Consider the following 17,022-nt stretch of genomic DNA (forward strand, 5'->3'; position numbering starts at 1 on the left):
CGATCGTATTAGGTCACTAAAAGTAAAAAAGGTTTTAACAGGTCTCCTCTCAGTATGAGAAGGATTGTGGCCATAGTCTACCACGCTGGCCAAGTGCGGATTGGCAGACTTCACACACATTTGAGACACTACACACCTTATGAAGAACTTTCAGGTATGCAAGTTTCCTCACGGTCGGGTCCTTCACCGTTAACTTTCTTAATAGGAGTATAATTTACCTAACTACCTGCGTAGCTTTTGCCTTCGGCTTTGTAAGCGTGAAATTCTGGTTACATTGAAATTTGATAATATACTTAATAATTATGTTCTGACTATTTGACATTATAGTAGACTAGGCTTTACATAAACATCTTACACAAAAACTTGAAATTTAATACAGAGTTGATCTACTAAGTTTTTGTTTATGCTCAGTTTTCTTTAAAAAAATTGTTTTTAAAATAACTTACATACATGATTAAGGCTAACACAGGCTGTGGCATCCCTCATGAAGCTTTCAGTGTAGAGAGAGCGTCGGTTGTAGTCACATGTGCGCTACGGCGTAGCACCGTAGCTCGTAGTCGCTACGAACGAGCAACTCGTCGACCAAAAGTGAACCAAAGTGAATGTTTTTGCATTAAAATACAAATAAATAAATATTAAATAAATGTGAATATAAATATTTGGTTTTCGGTTTAGAATTTATTTTGCTGTGAATTTTGTAAGTAAGATATAATTTAGAATCAATACTTTTATACGAGAATGCTGTACGTCCTAAAACTATTACTTATGTAGATTAAATATTTATCTTTCAAAACTTTATAGCCAAAATTAATAGTAAATAATCAGTATATCGGTGATCTATCGATAAGTTTAGCAACGTTCTTATATTTTGTTTAAAATTTTATAATCTTTTCTTGACTAATAACGTTGTGAAGTAACTTATCGACAAATTACGGATAAAATAATGATTGTTGATTTTGGCCTTTAGAAAGTTCGGTTTTATAGATAGAAATAGGTGTATATTTTTAAAACAGCATTTGACATTTAAATTTGATTTAAATTTCGCACATAAAATGGAAAATTCAAAATAGCCTTCATTCCATAATTGTGTTTTGTAAGTAGGCTCTTTCATATTTAAACACAGTTTATATTATTTCGTATTTTGCGATGCATAAGCATTTAATATGTATTTGTAATTAAAAAGTTTGCTTAAGCTTAAAACCAGACTGTAAAACTTTTTACATTTGCGTGGTAATCTAAATAGCTTGAGAGTTGCTAAATATATTAGAGCAGCCAAAAAGTCTCAATCTCGAATTGGTTTACATTTTCACCAAACGCTTTCGACATTCTGTCTGGTTTAGTTTGTTGGAAGGTGTTGGCCGTGGCTATTTATAACCCTACCGAAAAAGCTATACCGCCAAGCGATTATGCCTTTCGGTACGATACCTTTTAGAAACAGATTCATCATCATCATGATCAACCCATCACTACAGAGCACTCAGGCATGCAGGTTTCCTCACGATGTTTTCCTTCACCGTTAAAGCAAGTGATATTTAATTATTAAAAACGCACATAGCTCCGAAAAGTTAGAGGTGCGTGCCCGGGGTCGAACCCCCGACCTCCGATCAGAAGGCGGACGTCCTACCGACTAGGCCATAACACCTTTTTTATAAAAAAACAGATTAATGTATGAAAATTACCATAACCCTTCCAGGTTAGCCCGCTTATATCTTTGCATCGTCATTTACAAAACATAAAAGTGTCTGAGTCCGTGTAACATTGAAACTCCGCGAATTTGAGTGCACTGGGTACATAAGTCCCAGTATTAGAAGATTTATGAAGGTTCTTGCTCCACAGCCTAGTACTCAATGTCTGCAGTGAATGTTTTAGAAACATTTCAGTATTCTTAGATATTCTGCAAGGAATTATTTATGGATTCACCGCGGTCGCCTTCCGTTGGTCTACGAGGACCTTTCGCTGCTTTAGAATTCGTAAACTTATAGGTTTTATACTATACTACTTAAGATGATGTCTGCGACTTCGTCTGCGTGGATTTAAGTTTTTTAATAACTTATTTTCTACTTGATTTATTTTACAAAAAATATATTGTGTTATTTCGCGAAACTCAATAATATATAGACCATTATTTAATCTATGATATATAGACATCTGAATCACAGAATACTTTAAAACGTGTCTGATACGAAACATTAAGGTGTGGAATTGCCCTTCCGGTGTCGGTGTGTCCTGCCACCTATAACCTAAATACCTTCCAAGCAAGAGTGAAAAACAAACAGATAGACAGACAGACAGACAGACACACTTTCGCATTTATAACATTAGTATGGAAGTATGGATTAAGGGTACATACCACGGTTAATTTGATGATTTTGATTTGTCGATATTTCGTGCACGAAATAGGCTTAAAATCACGAGAGGACAATGTTTCACAGTCAACAGAGACTTTTATTGCAATAAGTTTTATCTCTTTTGATTAATGTGTGAGCATTGTACGTACAGTGTGAACGGAAACGCTTGAGCTGCCTTTTCTACACACTCGCAGATATATCGTAGACCTTATAGTATCTGCCATCTTTCAAAACTTATGAACCAGGAAATAGAATGCTTGGCGTGGAATGGAATTGATAGTTCAATAATTCGATAAATGTAGGTAGGTCTCATCATCATCATCATCAAATAAAGACTGCTGGCCATAGGTCTCTTGTAGGGACTTCCACACTCCACGGTCTTGCGCCGCCTGTATCCAGCGGCTTCGTGAAACTTGTTAGATGTCATCTATCCGCTTAGTAAGAGGTCTTCCAACACTGTGCCTTGCGGTGCTAGGTCGCCATTCTGGCACCTTGGGACTTCAACATCTATCGGGTTTTCTGAACTATGTGTCCAGCCCATTGCCACTTCAATAAAAAAAAATAGCTATATTGGCTCTGTTTCCCCTACAGATTCTGATTTGATCACGTAGAGAAACTCTCCAAGTATAGACTTCGCCCGCTGATTGACTCTGAGCTTTGTTAGGAAGCGCATAGTTAGCGACAATGTCTCGCATCTATATAGGTACCTATATCATAGAGTTAAAGAAAGTGATATTTAATTGCTTAAGTTAGAGGTACCTACTCGAGATCGAACACCCGACCTCCCGAATAGAAGGCGAACGTATTAAGACGTTCGCCTCCTATTCGGGAGGTTGGGTAGAATAGAATAGAATAGAAAATGTTTTTTATTCATGTAAACTTTTTACAAGTGCTTATGAATAGTCAGGTAGTTTTAATTTACCACTGGTTCGGAATGCTGTTCCAACCGGGTGTCTACTATCACTAGGATATCACGACTCTGGCGAATGGCATTAATCTCAGCATACATCAGACATACATAAATCAAATGTAAGCAAACGTCACGCAATAAAACTTCCGATGCTTCTGTCGACGCGACGTCGAAAACGTTTTACAATCCTTCCTCTTCCAACGTCCGCGTCGTCACGTACGATCTGGATAGAGATTCAGACTAATGATCATCGTTTTTACCTAAACGTCCTTGGTAATAGGAGAACATACTTTTAACACGCATCGCGACATAAAAAAAGGGCTGGAGCACACAACTACGTGCGATGTAAAACTGTCCAACACAAGTTCAATTGTTTCTTATAAGTTGTCGCAATCTCCCGATGCAGCTTAACTGTAAGTATACAGTCGTGTTTTTCCCAAAATGTTTTCAGTAAAATTAATAAAAATCTGCGCTTGCTACGCTTGCGCTTTTAATGGAAATAAAATAAAAGTACACTGTTTCGTTTTTGTGAAATCATTTCCAACCAAAATGGCCTAAAATTGTAATAAAAATGAGTCAAAGTGAGTCTAGTAGTAAGTCTAGTGGCGTGGCATGGCGTGTATAAAGTATGTTTCCATCTTTAGTTACCTACACACAGTCGTTTCGAAGTTACGCACGTAGAACGGTTAAATGGATTATTGAGCCATTTCAAGGATAACTTTTTAGATTCAGGCGATTTTGTATTTTATATAGGTAATAATAGGAATTTGGATTTTCTTTTTTTGTTATTACGACGCCGCGCGCCGTTATGGCAACTTTGCAGTTTATGGCTAATGAGTAGGTATAGTCCGTCTGCGACAGATCGAGATGGCAATCGGGGAGGGAACGTCTCGCATACCTGCACAGCCCCCGCGCTAACCAGGCGCGCGCAGGTGAGTGCGGGTGACGTGCGGGTGTGCGAGGCGCCCCCCCCCCCCCGTCTCATACCCCGATGGCCATCTCAACTTGTCGCGTACTATAGGTACGTGATCAACATATTATTGATAATATTCAACTCCAGATCCGGCTCACTACTGAGAATTGGTCTCCTCTCAGAATGAAAAGGTTTTGGCTATAGTCCACCACGCTGGCCAGGTGCAAATTGACAGCTTCACAGTATAACATAATGAAGAACTCGCGGCATGCAGGTTTCTTCAAGTTTTCCTTCACCTTTAAAGCAAGTGATTTAAATCTTAAAACTCACTGTATAACTTAGAAAAGTTAGAGGTGCGTGCCCGGAATCGAACCCCCAACCCTCCAATTAGAAGAATCTTAACCACTAGGCTACCACCGCTCCACATCACTACTCATCTGTAATTTGTTTCACATGGTATAAACCAATATTTCACTTGTACAATTGAATTTCCCGAGTAACGGTAGGTACCTACAAACTTGTACGGGAAAAGGTAAACTTTTCTTCTGTGTTATGACAAGTAATATTTGTCTCAATAAAGCAAGTTATTATATTCTCAGGAGACCGCCCTTGTCTTACTTTATTTATATTATAGTAAATCTTGACAACCAGATTGTTTTGGCTTCCCTGTCGCAGTGATCATAATTTATTTTATTTTATTCACATACAAGTTAGCCCTTGACTGCGATCTCACCTGGTGGTAAGTGATGATGCAGTCTAAGATGGGAGCGGGCTATGCTGGAAGGAGTATGGTAGTTTTATTAAGCCCTTATTTCTTTATAAAAGAATATTAACCAAGTTGCTGACTAATATATTCCACTTTCCCCTCCAATTAAGCTTTAAGCTTGTGTTAGGACAATAGTGAAACAGGTGGGATTTGAACCGGCGACCTTTCGATTTTCAGTCCGCTCCTTTAACCGTTGAGCTATCGAGGCTCTATCTATTGGTTTCTACACGGCATCGTACCGGAACGCTAAATCGCTTGGCAGCACGGCTTTGTCGGTAGGGTGGTAATAAGCCACGACCAAAGCGTCCCACCAAATCAGACCAGAGAAAATTTAGAAATTTTAAAATTCCAAATTTCACCTGCCGGGAATCGAATCTGGTACCTCCCACTAATAAGACCACAGCTCACCACTGCCCCACGGAGGTCGTCATCGTAATCAAGATATTATCTTCTCGTCCAAAATTTCTCAGTGCCCAAAGACCAGTCTTCAAACATTGCGTGTTGCCTGAGATATGGATCCGAGACATTTATGGTCCCTAACTATATGATCCTCCTAAAAAAGTTCAGAGTCACTCAGCGGATGAAGAGAGCTGCATGCATGGAAATATCTAAGATCATTAAATGCTTCAAAAATGTTATATAACTGCTATAAAACTTAAACACGTTCATAATAAAATTTTATCTCTTTCACAGAATATGCGCTTAACTTTTAAGTTTCAGGTCGATCGTAACCGCTTTTCTACATCGTTCGAAAATTAATCGACCGTTAACTGATAATACTTTGTAATAGCTTTAAAAACGGTATAATCAGTACTTTTACTTACTTATTATAAATGCGAAAGTGTGTTTGTTTTTAGGTTTGTTGGTTGGTTGATTTATTGGTTTGTTGGTTTGTCCTTCAATCACGTTACAACGGTGCAACGGATCGACGTGATTTTTTGCAAAGACCTGGAGAGTGACATAGGCTCTTTATCCCGGAAAATCAATCAGTTCCCACGGGATTTTAAAAACGTAAACCTGGTTTTGCAATAAATGAAGTTCTCATCCTAATTCTAGAAACGTTATCGAGAATCGAGATGCGCAAATTCTACTAAACCTATAGGAATATAACAAAGCAGCCGAAAGTAATTCAGTGTAATGGCGGTCGGAATCGCCTTGGGATTACCTCGAATAGTCCCACTCGAAAGTTGAAAGTTGAAAGAAAATGAAAATATAGCCTATGTCACTCTCCAGGTCTTTAACAATACCCATACAAAAAACCACGTCAATCCTTTGCTCCGTAGTGACGTGATTGAAGGACAAACCAACAAACAAACACACTTTCGCATTTATAATATGGGTACTGATATTATATGAAATACAGATAGGTTGTACAATAAATAGCCTTTAGTGTTACTATTCTTATGTGTTCTATAGGTATGCGTTTGCGCATCTGATTGAGTTGAAACTCTGTACCTACAGTCGTTGCGAGTGTTAACACTTTCGTGAAGATGTCGTTTGGAACGAAGTGCCTCAGGCCCATTATTGTCTCACAGTGTTTCGAAACTCGAAATCTATCAACGTGGTCGAGTGTAAATTCGTACTAGGCCTGCTGAAATTTAACGCTAATGTTCTCGCTAATGGATCGAGGACGGATTTGAGAGGGCTCTCAGATTCCTGGCCGATGAAAGAATACTTCGCCCAATTCCAATTAATATTGGGGTGTATAAAAATAAATACCGATTTAATTTTTTTCTTTCATTAACCCCATAAGTAAATATGTTTTCTCTGTAAGTGAATTTTGTAATTCTTTGAGAGAAATAAATAATTCTTTAACCTGAACCCCGCCGTCTATGAACATTCGCATAGGAACCTCTAATCCGCTGCTGGCTTTTCTCTCTCTTTGCGTCGTGACCCCTTTTCCAATACTCACATAATGGTAGAGGTTTTCTTGGATGTGGCGGGTTCCCAAATCCTTCCGCATAGGTACAACTTGTCTGAGAGAGTGAGATTTTGACTTTTACGACTTCTAGGCTTTTAGAATATGTCTACAAGATTTCATTGAGTTTGATTGGTTAATATTATTAGAGGAACTTCTCAGTATTGTCCCTATTTATAAATAAAGCTTATTAACAAGTCGATAGCACGCCGTCTTCGTTGCCCTAGATATCTAAGAGGAAGAAAGTTAAAATTTGTTAGAGTGCTCTCCAACTCCAAGCCAGTACCTAATTGGCAGGAGATTACTCAGAAATGGGGCACGAGACATTAGTAAGTGAGTTAAGATATCTTTCTGATATAGCCCAGACGTTACATTACTTTTAACTTAAATTCATTTTATTTAGCTGTAGGTACAATTGCGTCTCTGATCGTGAGGATGTTTTTTTAAATGTTTTTATTTCTGGTTTCTGTTATAATAATATTATCTAAATATATAAAAGGAAAAGTGACTGACTGACTGATCTATCTACGCACAGCTCAAACTACTTGGACCATATGGACAGATCAGGCTGGGCGTGTTGATAGCTAAATTATGACATAGACATCCGCTAAGAACGGATTTTTGAAAATTCTCAGTGTTCAAGGCTGAATTATATTGGTTGGTTCTACATTGCTGCTTCACTGAGTGATATTAAAATATTTTTTCGTAAAAATCTTTCAATGGATTAAAAGCATATGAGAAAATGAGCTCGGTGGCTATCGAATTACCACGCGGAGTTAGCGAATTGCGCGCCGCACCGATCGTCATATGATAAGATCCGAGATAGCTATTTAACTAATCTTTCTACAAAATAGACCTTTTTATACAATGATTTATCTAGCAAATACCTTTGTATAAAATTGAAATATTGGCATAACTACTCTCGCAAAAAAGTTGACCTTCCCACCGAAACTTTATTCAGCAAAAATTCAATTGTACAAATGATATATCGCTACAGCTACACCCACATAAAACGTGAAAAATGGCGAAATAAGTCCTACCTTATTTAAAGTAGAACCAGCTTCTATCCTCCTATTAGTAGAAGTATTACCTATTTACTAGATATTATTAGTGTGGGATATGTTTTCTTAAATATGGCCTGAATAGGAAAACCGCATTTCTTCGTCAACAATCGATAGACGTCCACAGTTGGACATAGGTCTCGTGTAGGGGCTTCCACCCGCCAGCGGCTCTCAGTGACTCATTTCATGTCATGCTAATCCAGCGCTTTCAGGTGCATGGTCTAAGTTACCTATCAGTTCTTCGAACTATGTACCACTTCAATTTGCAACGGTCCCCAGGTTAAAAATAAATAGTGCATCATTGTCATCATGATCAACCCATTACGGGCCCTGAGTACGGGTCTTCTCTCAGAGTGAGAAGGGTTTAGTGATAGTCTGCCACGCTGGTCCAATGTGGATTAGCAGACTTCACACCCCTTTGAGAACATGAAGAACTTTTAGGCATGCAGGTTTCCTCACGATGTTTTCCTTCACCGTTAAATAATACACTAAAACGATAGATTCCTAAATTTTAGGTTTGGTCTTTGTCGGTACAATGGTAACTAGCTAAGTAGGTAATCAGTCAGTCAGCTCTTCCATTTATATACAGGGTATTGGGTAACCAGAACGCTGGCAAAAATGAAGACAGGAAATAGTACTGATGATTACGGATATGATACCACAAAAAGTCAATGCCCCGTTGTAGGCGGGGCATTGACCCGAGTTTTTCATGCAAATAGTTATTGGTATTGGATTGTGTTTAGTTAGTACAACAATAACGCTAAGTTTTTGCCAGCGTCCTGAATAAAGAAGATTAGAACTTTTACAGCCATAGCCTACAACTGATAAGAAACAATCACGTAAAACACACCTCCCTATCTCCCTATTTGTTTGCGGTGGGAAAAGTACTAATAGCAAAGCAATCCATCAGTCGCGTCCTCAATTCGTTCGGCGATAACTTCGATTGTGTTTTTCCTCAAATACGGGAGTTGGATAAAACATCTCTGAGGGAATTCCAGCGGCTTTGATTACATCCGAATCTCGACTCGCTCGCTCGCTGATCATTATACGATACACAAATATTGGTATCGACTTCAAAAAACGAGGAGTTTTTTAATTTTCAGCGGTCTTTTAGGGCTCCGTACCCAGTGGCGGATTTGCCCTAAGGCCCAGTAGGCCCGGGCCAAGGGCGGCCAGATATAAGGGGCGGCCAATCGTGACAAAAATCACTGATGTTATATTTTTTTGTTATTAAATTTATTTATTGATCACGTAAATTTCAATAATACATTTTAAAATAAACAGTTCGCCATCCTCTAGAAACTGTTGAAGTTTATGTGAGGATGGCGAGTTCGCGTTATACAAATTTAATAAAATATGGGTAAAAAACCTTGCTTTTCACAGGTGGCCTATACTAACCTACCAATTATGTTCTAAAAGGTCTATTACATACAGTGGCGTGCACAGGATTTGAAGCCAGAGTAGGCATTAGTTAGGTAGGAACCTGTTTACTGGCAGTTTACAATGAAAAATATGCACAAACTATTACAACTGGGGTAAGCAGTGCATTTATGCCTCTATGACCTGCACGCCACTGATTACATATTATAGCACAAGATAGCCTTCCTCTACTTTCCTTGTTAGCCAAAGCCGAAGATTTAATGCATCTTCGGCTTATGTAATCGACCTTCGCGCGGACACTAATACTTATCTTAGTATCTACCGTTATTACAACTTGAGATTTTCTAAAAAAAAGCTTTTATTTATTTAAATTGAACCTTATTTATCCACACAACCCAAAAAGCGTCACATTCGTTATTCTAACTCTTAGGCTGTGAGCGCTAAAAGCTGACCGCAATAAAGAACTAATAAAGAAAAAGGGGCGTCAAAGAAAAGGTTTGCCATCTTTGTATTTCACTGTTGAGTGGCAATTGTTTTATCTGCTCGCTCGTCTTGCCACATCTTGCTCCACGGAATTGTATCGTCTCTGATAAGAGATACTTCAAGCTATTTATAAACGAGAATGCTGTGCTAATTATTTTGTATAAGTCCCGCAAATTGCTATTGCGCTGGAACCTTGTCTCATTAACATAGAAATGACGTCATTTTGACGTTATTTGACGTATATTTAAGTAAAAATATACCATCAGCTCGAAACTTCAGTCTTAGCAATTTGGCATCAGCTAGTGTAGTATATACGTATAATGTCTTTAAAAAAACCGCATATTTCAAGCAAAAGTTCATTCAAGCAAATACGAATGAGTGGAGTGGAGTGCGTACGTCTTTGTATGTAATTTCATGATTATATTGTCTGTTTGATATCACCACAAGGATATTTTGAATACTTGGTTTGGAAGGAATATGGTTGCGGTGACAAGCGGGATACGAACCAATGAAATCCCTAGCATGACCAAGTCCTACGCACTGCATTGTGAGAGCCGAGAGGGCGACATTATCTCCACACCCAAGTGTCAGAGTGTGATATAAAACACACTTGCAAACGCGATACATGAGAATTTCCTAGCCAAAGTTATAAAGAAACTTCCTGATTTAATTTATTCCCTTTTCAATCTTGTCCCCTTACTATTCAAATAATATCGAAGTGAAGATTAAAATGAAATAAAATATGTAAACCAATACAACCTTTGTGGTTATAAGTACTTATCATTTCATTTGTGTTAAAAGTCAAAACCACAAATCCGTGATCAAAACCGAATATAAAACATAAATGCGTTGACACAGCCCGACGTGGGATTGGGACTTGAAACCATCTTTAACACTGTCGTATGTCAAAGAACAAAACTGACAAACGAGTGGTTTACGACTCGAGTCCCGCGGGAAATTATAATCTTGGCGTCATGCTATAAGGCTGCAGGCGATTACACAAATTTTAATTGGCCCGTTTGCACGAATCTCTCTTGATGTCCTAACCGCAGTTCGGGTAAATGACAAGCGGTTTTCGACCACAGAAATGACAATAAATGAAAATACAACCTCGTTACTTTTATATTGTTTCAACATAAAAAAGATTGTTTTTACGATCTCACAATTAAGAGGAGTTTATTCATCGCGCACTCCATACAAACGTAGTTTGGTTTTTGTTTGAATACTAACCAATCATCACTACCCATATATTATTGTCAGTACCTTTATTATAAATGTGAAAGTGTGTTTGTTTGTTGCTTTGTCACTCACGTCGCAACGGAGGAACGGATCGACGTGATTTTTTGCATGGATATAGTTAAAGCTGGAGAGTGACATAGGCGCCTTTTTTCCCGGAAAATCAAAGAGTTCCTACAGGATTTTAGACAACCTAAATCCACGCGGACGAAGTCGTGGGCATCAGCTAGTATGAAATATATAGAAGAAGATTGATGTGGAAGACGTCGGTGTCGGTAGCCGATGCCAGGTGCCCTAGTCTCAAGTAGGTTCATACTCGTAACTGGGTACTTCAGGCAATTTTAATCTACCAGATGTTTCAGCTTGTTATCGATAAGACTTTCGCCAATATTTGCTCTCTCTCCAGGTCTGGAACTTATTACAAACAATTTTCCTTTAGCCATTGGCTGGTGATTGGATGAGAAATTACAAACAGTTGTTGCTACGCCGGGCGTAGCGAGACCAATAATTAATTTATGTCCTAAGCTATTATTTTTGTGCCTGTGCCGCGTCTTTGCCGCTTCCAGATAAATATGTTTTTGACGACCTCCCTGGCGCAGTGGTGAGCGCTGTGGTCTTCGATCGTCTTTCTGGTTCGATTCCTGGCAGGGGTATGGAATTTTATAATTTCTAAATTTCTGGTCTGGTCTGGTGGGAGGCTTCGGCCGTGGCTAGTTACCAACCTACCGGCAAAGCCGTGCCGCCAAGTGATATAGCGTTCCGGTACGATGCCGTGTAGAAACCAAAGGGGTATGGGTTTAATAAAAACTGCCATACCCCTTCCAGGTTAGCCCGCTATCATCTTAGACTGCATCATCACTTACCACCAGGTGAGATTGCAGTCAAGGGCTAACTTGTATCTGAATAAAATAAAAAAAATAAAAAAATGTATTAACCTCATTGACTTATTAACCTACTGACAATATTTCACGGCTGGGACATGGGGCTGTGCATTTCGTGATATGATTGTATCGTCAAAAAACATCTTATATCCTGTTAATTAGCTGAATAATTTATTCGTTCAATTAAATCACGGTTATAAATTAGCGGAAAATGTGCCAAGGTAGCGTGTTTAATACAATTTCGCGTTTCAATTTAATTTAACATAATAATCTGCACCTCTAAAGTTTGGAGCAATGTACGTTTTAAGCAATTATGTATTGCTTAAAACTCACAGACACACAGATTGGCAGATTTCACACACCTTTGAGAACATTGTGGAGAACTCTCAGGCACACAAGTTTCCTCACGATGTTTTAGTTTACCGTTAAAGAAGGTGATAAGTATTTGAAAAGTTAGAGATGTGCTCCCGGGGTCAAAGCCCTCTGACCTCTCGCATTTATTTATTTATAGACTAGCGCTTGGCTGCAATCAGACCTGCTGGCAAGTGATGATGCAGCCAAAGATGGAGCGCGCTTGCCTAGAAGATGCCTATTCACTCTTGACCTGTAGGTACCCATATTATAATTGGAGGAGAAAACTGATGCTGGAAGGGTGTTCCAAATCTTAGCGGTTCGAATTAGAAAATATGAGAAATTAAAAGGCATCTTAACCACTAGGCAATCATGGCTGGTAATAGCTTATGTTAGATAGGTGTTACTCGCGAATAAAATATAATAATTGGAGCACGGACAGAAATTGGCACGGAATGGCCATGCACCGCGGTGCCGTGTACAACACAATTTCGCGTGATGACATCCATTAATATTTACACAGACTACCTCGCCATTACGTGGTTGCTGCGAATGTTATTACCTACACTCGAGATACGGAATAATAACTAGGTAAATTATGAAATATAATAGAGAGAGAGCCCGTGAGTGCCTGACCTTCGTTATTTTATGAAAGCTGAACTTGTCTCTGCGTATTGTCACCAACATAGGGAGTTACGATCAGCGACTATGAAGTTTTGGTCACGGTGGCATTGGCAGATAACAGATAACAAAAACATAGCTGTACTTATACGTTAAGGGTGTCTGGCAGGCGGTTGCCACGACACTAAGTGTCTGGCAATGCATGACGTGATTTCTAATACTACTTCGAAGAAAATATTAAAAAATCAGACTTTATAAGTACGTAACGTAAGATTTTATACGTCTTTGTTACCTGTTATCTACCAAAGCCACCTTGATCCAAACCTCTTGGTCACTGATCGTTCATCCCTGTGTTGTCCCCAACACAGGGATGAATACGCAGAGAAAGCTTTTATAAAATAACAAAGGTTTGTCCCTCGCAGGCTCTTAGTCCATAATGCTGTCGGCAGTTCTATTAATCCAGGATTTTAGTCCAGTGATGCGGTGCTTGAATATTAATAAATAGGAACTTAATCAAACGCACGTACTCAATTCAGGAATTTTTGTTTGCTATATCCGCCATATTGATATCATGAAGCACGGAAAGCTGTGGGAATGTCAGGTCAAATGAGTTTATAAACTTGTTCACGCGAGATAATATGCCTATGCCTATGATGCCTATGATGTGATATGGATTAACCTGACCATGTTTTCCCGGTTTAAAGCAGGACAGTTGGTAACGTCAACTTGGGTGTATTTACAATCCTCCGTCATTCCGTCTGTCTGTCAGAGCCTATTAAACTGCTAAATGAACGCACATAATATATAACTCAATGGCACCAAAAACATAACCGACTTTAATGTGTAGTAAGTATATTTACAATATAATATACTTAACTGATGTCGATTGAAGTATCTTTTGTTTATTGCTCAGTGCACTGATTGCGAGTGATTAACTGTAACTTATCCGTTGAGAAGTTACATATTTCATCTCCAAAGATGATTCCAAATTCAGCAACATACCCCTTTAAATTTAATACAGTTTTATGCTTTATTAGTTTTAGAATAAAATTACTTTCAAATACCTACGAATGGACCAGATGAAATTATAAAGATTACTTCTTTTACTACGGAACCTTAAAAAGGAATTATCGAAGTTTCATCAACATTGACTAGTTTTCAATTGTGTTCTAACCCTACAGATTTCAAAGAAGTCTTACAGCGAGAAAGTCCTGTCAAAAGCCTGGTCATATTCTAGTATATGATGCAAAATTAATTTCCTTCGAGGCTCTCTCAGCTTCGTTTAATAAGATTAGATCAAGGTGAAGAGAGGCAAGTGCACCTATAAGTCGTTTTTAATAGATTTTGCGATCACTCTAATTCTACAAAATAGTAACAGTGTAACGCTATTGCATTTTCTTCCGGAAAATCCTTAGTTAACAAAGTTTTTTTTTTGTTTTTAATGACAATATTATACAATAAAACTTAAAGCTAAGCTAAACAAAGTTATTAGATAAATTCCAATCACAATGGAGTAGAAAAAATAGTAAACATTTAAAAAGATAAACTGACTGACTGACATATCAGCGAAGGTATCTAGAATCTTAAGCGTGCAGGTTTTCTGTATAGTTAACGTAGACACCCACAAACAAAGTACATTACGCGGCAGAAAGTAAAGCACATCGATATTTAGAAAAAGATAGCAGATTTGTAGAGCGTTGTCCTTGTCATTGAGACCGACAAAGCGTCATATAGGTATGAGTGACAGAGACAACGCTCTACAAAGCCGATGTACCTACCTACATTACTTTCTGCCGCGTAGTGTATTTCAAGAATCCCATCCGAGCGAAGCATGGACTGTCCCAGGATTCTATAACTGTGCCCTTATAGTAGGTATAATTTGCTTTTAGAATATTACTGTCCCACATAAATTTTAGATTTGCCATCACACGAAACCAAACAGCGTGTAGAAAAATATTTACTAAGGCGATGCTATTATACAATTAATGAATTCCTTAATGACAAAGTTGCGTGAAAGCAACCAGCTGAGCTTTCAATTGCTTACAATATTTAGTATTTATTACATACACATCGTTAAACCCGAGCAACTTTTAAATTACTCATTATATTTGTGTGGTAATCTTGTAAACCACAGATACAGATATTGGTTTCTAGAACGCTTCTACGAAATTGCATTGAATTTGATTGCATTATATTCAAATGATAACCATACCTACTACGTTTGTACGGAGAGCGCTAGGAAAACTTCTCTTAAGCAGATGGCGCGGGAGCTTGAAATTTGTAGTATTCCAAATACTAAATTCGAAAAAATTTACGTCAGATATATACTCGGTTACTACTCGGTTATGAATCCATCGCAAAGCTTCGGCCAGAGAAAATATTTTCCAAGAAATACGACTCTCTAAATACGTGACACCAAATATCCTTGGGTATTATAATAGCACAAAATATTTCATTCGCTTCGCGACCTAACTACGGAAGCGTCGTTCCGTGTAACGTAAAAAGGTATGAGCTTGGTATAAGATCCTTTTCGGTCAGGATTCGGAAATCTACGCTTCCTTTTGCACGGTTTGTCAACCTCAGTAGGTATTTGTTATTTGTGTTCATATCCTTTGCTCAATATTTCAAGAGGATATCATAAAAGAGGTTAAAAATCTTCTCTACCAAAATAATTAAGGTAGGTAAAAGAATAATCTATATGATAGAATGACGTTGGCCAACGGAGGGTCAAAGGTTCGATCCCAGCCTGAGTAAATTGTCGGAGTTATGTGCATTTTAAGAAATTAAATATCACAATACGGCATTTTACACTAAGCAAGAAAAAATCTAAAAAAGTATAAACAAGATAGTATTAGCAGAGTCCTCCAAGATGTTCTCAAAGATCCGTGAGAAGCTAGCTGACAGACAGACACTCCAATTCAGTTTTATTTAAGTATTTTCTGATACAGGTACCTATAGGTACATACAGGTGTAAATACATGCTTTATAGACCAGCTCCAAGCCAAGCACTCCTTCGCATTTAGGTATAATAATGTGGCTAATTCCGTTGTACACAATCTCTAAACTAAACTAAAATGGCACGTCTAAATCTATTGCTATCCCTTTCATAATGTTGCTTGCCGAAAAGGATAGCACTAGATTTAGACCCGTTAATTTAGTTTAGTTTAGAAATTGTGTACAAGAGAATCGGCCCCAGTATTGGGATGGCTTAGTAAAACCAACTACTTATACCTATACAAGGCCTAAACTTTACATAGGTTAAAACAAACTTTCTTGAACAACATTTTGTACTTATTTTATTCGTTTACCGAAGTCATTATTATCAAAGTTTCAAACTAATTTCAATATTGCAGTTTCGAGGTTTACCTGTGTACCTAAATATCGCTTCGCTGGAAGTCGTCTGATCGTTGTTATAATCGGTTTTCGATACTTCCTCTTCGGGAAATGGCAATGTATAGTTGTTATTCCGAATAATGGACTATTGAAGCAATTTTGTAACGAGGAACACAAGCATATCGTTCGTTTTCCGGGTTCCGTACCCAAAGGTTGCCAGCGCGTGTTACCTACTAGGCCCCCGCTGTCCGTCCGCCTATCTGTCAGTTGTATCTCATGAACCGTAATAGATAGAGACACTGATATCGATGGTTAGAAAGTTGAAATTTTCACAGTGTGTATTTTTATTGCAGCTAAAACAAAAGAAAAATTAAATATGGCCGTCATGTAAATTTTCACAGAATGTTTATTTCTATTTCAATTGCTGATGTACCAACAAATCATGAAAATTTCAAAATAAAAGTGTTATTTCTTGTATGATGGTATCATACGATTTGCACTTGATCGATTTTTTTAAAGATCTTTTAAAATTAAATAAGTACTTGTACGGGAGCGGTGTGCAGGCTCGACCGTACCAAAGGGGAGATCTCCCACCGAGCGGTTGGTTGTGCTCGGTAGCGCCAGCTGGGCCGACGGTTATGTCTTGAAACTTCTATATATAGTCCAGATTGCAGAAAACTCTGTTATTGCGAGTACTGTCGGCGGTACATTTGTTCGGGACTATGTCATCGATTGAACAGCACCATCTAGTTTCTATTGTGGTAACCGCCACATACTTAGGTATAAAAGATTCTTACTATTTTACCGAGCAACGTAAAATA

The 17,022-nt window shown here is 38.2% G+C and overlaps 1 protein-coding gene across 2 annotated transcripts in view; it reads left to right on the top strand.

Moving 5' to 3' along the window:
- The first annotated feature begins 515 nt into the window (after positions 1 to 515).
- The window catches only part of LOC117988449 (GTP-binding protein Rhes), a 48,443-nt gene continuing 31,936 nt past the window's right edge, over positions 516 to 17,022 (top strand). For both annotated transcript variants that reach the window (XM_069503109.1, XM_034975597.2), the window contains exon 1: positions 516 to 697. The gene's annotated coding sequence lies outside the window, so the exon portion shown is untranslated. The remainder of the gene's footprint in view (positions 698 to 17,022) is intronic.

This window comes from Maniola hyperantus, chromosome 14 (assembly GCF_902806685.2).
Source record: "Maniola hyperantus chromosome 14, iAphHyp1.2, whole genome shotgun sequence".
NCBI lineage: Eukaryota > Metazoa > Arthropoda > Insecta > Lepidoptera > Nymphalidae > Maniola > Maniola hyperantus.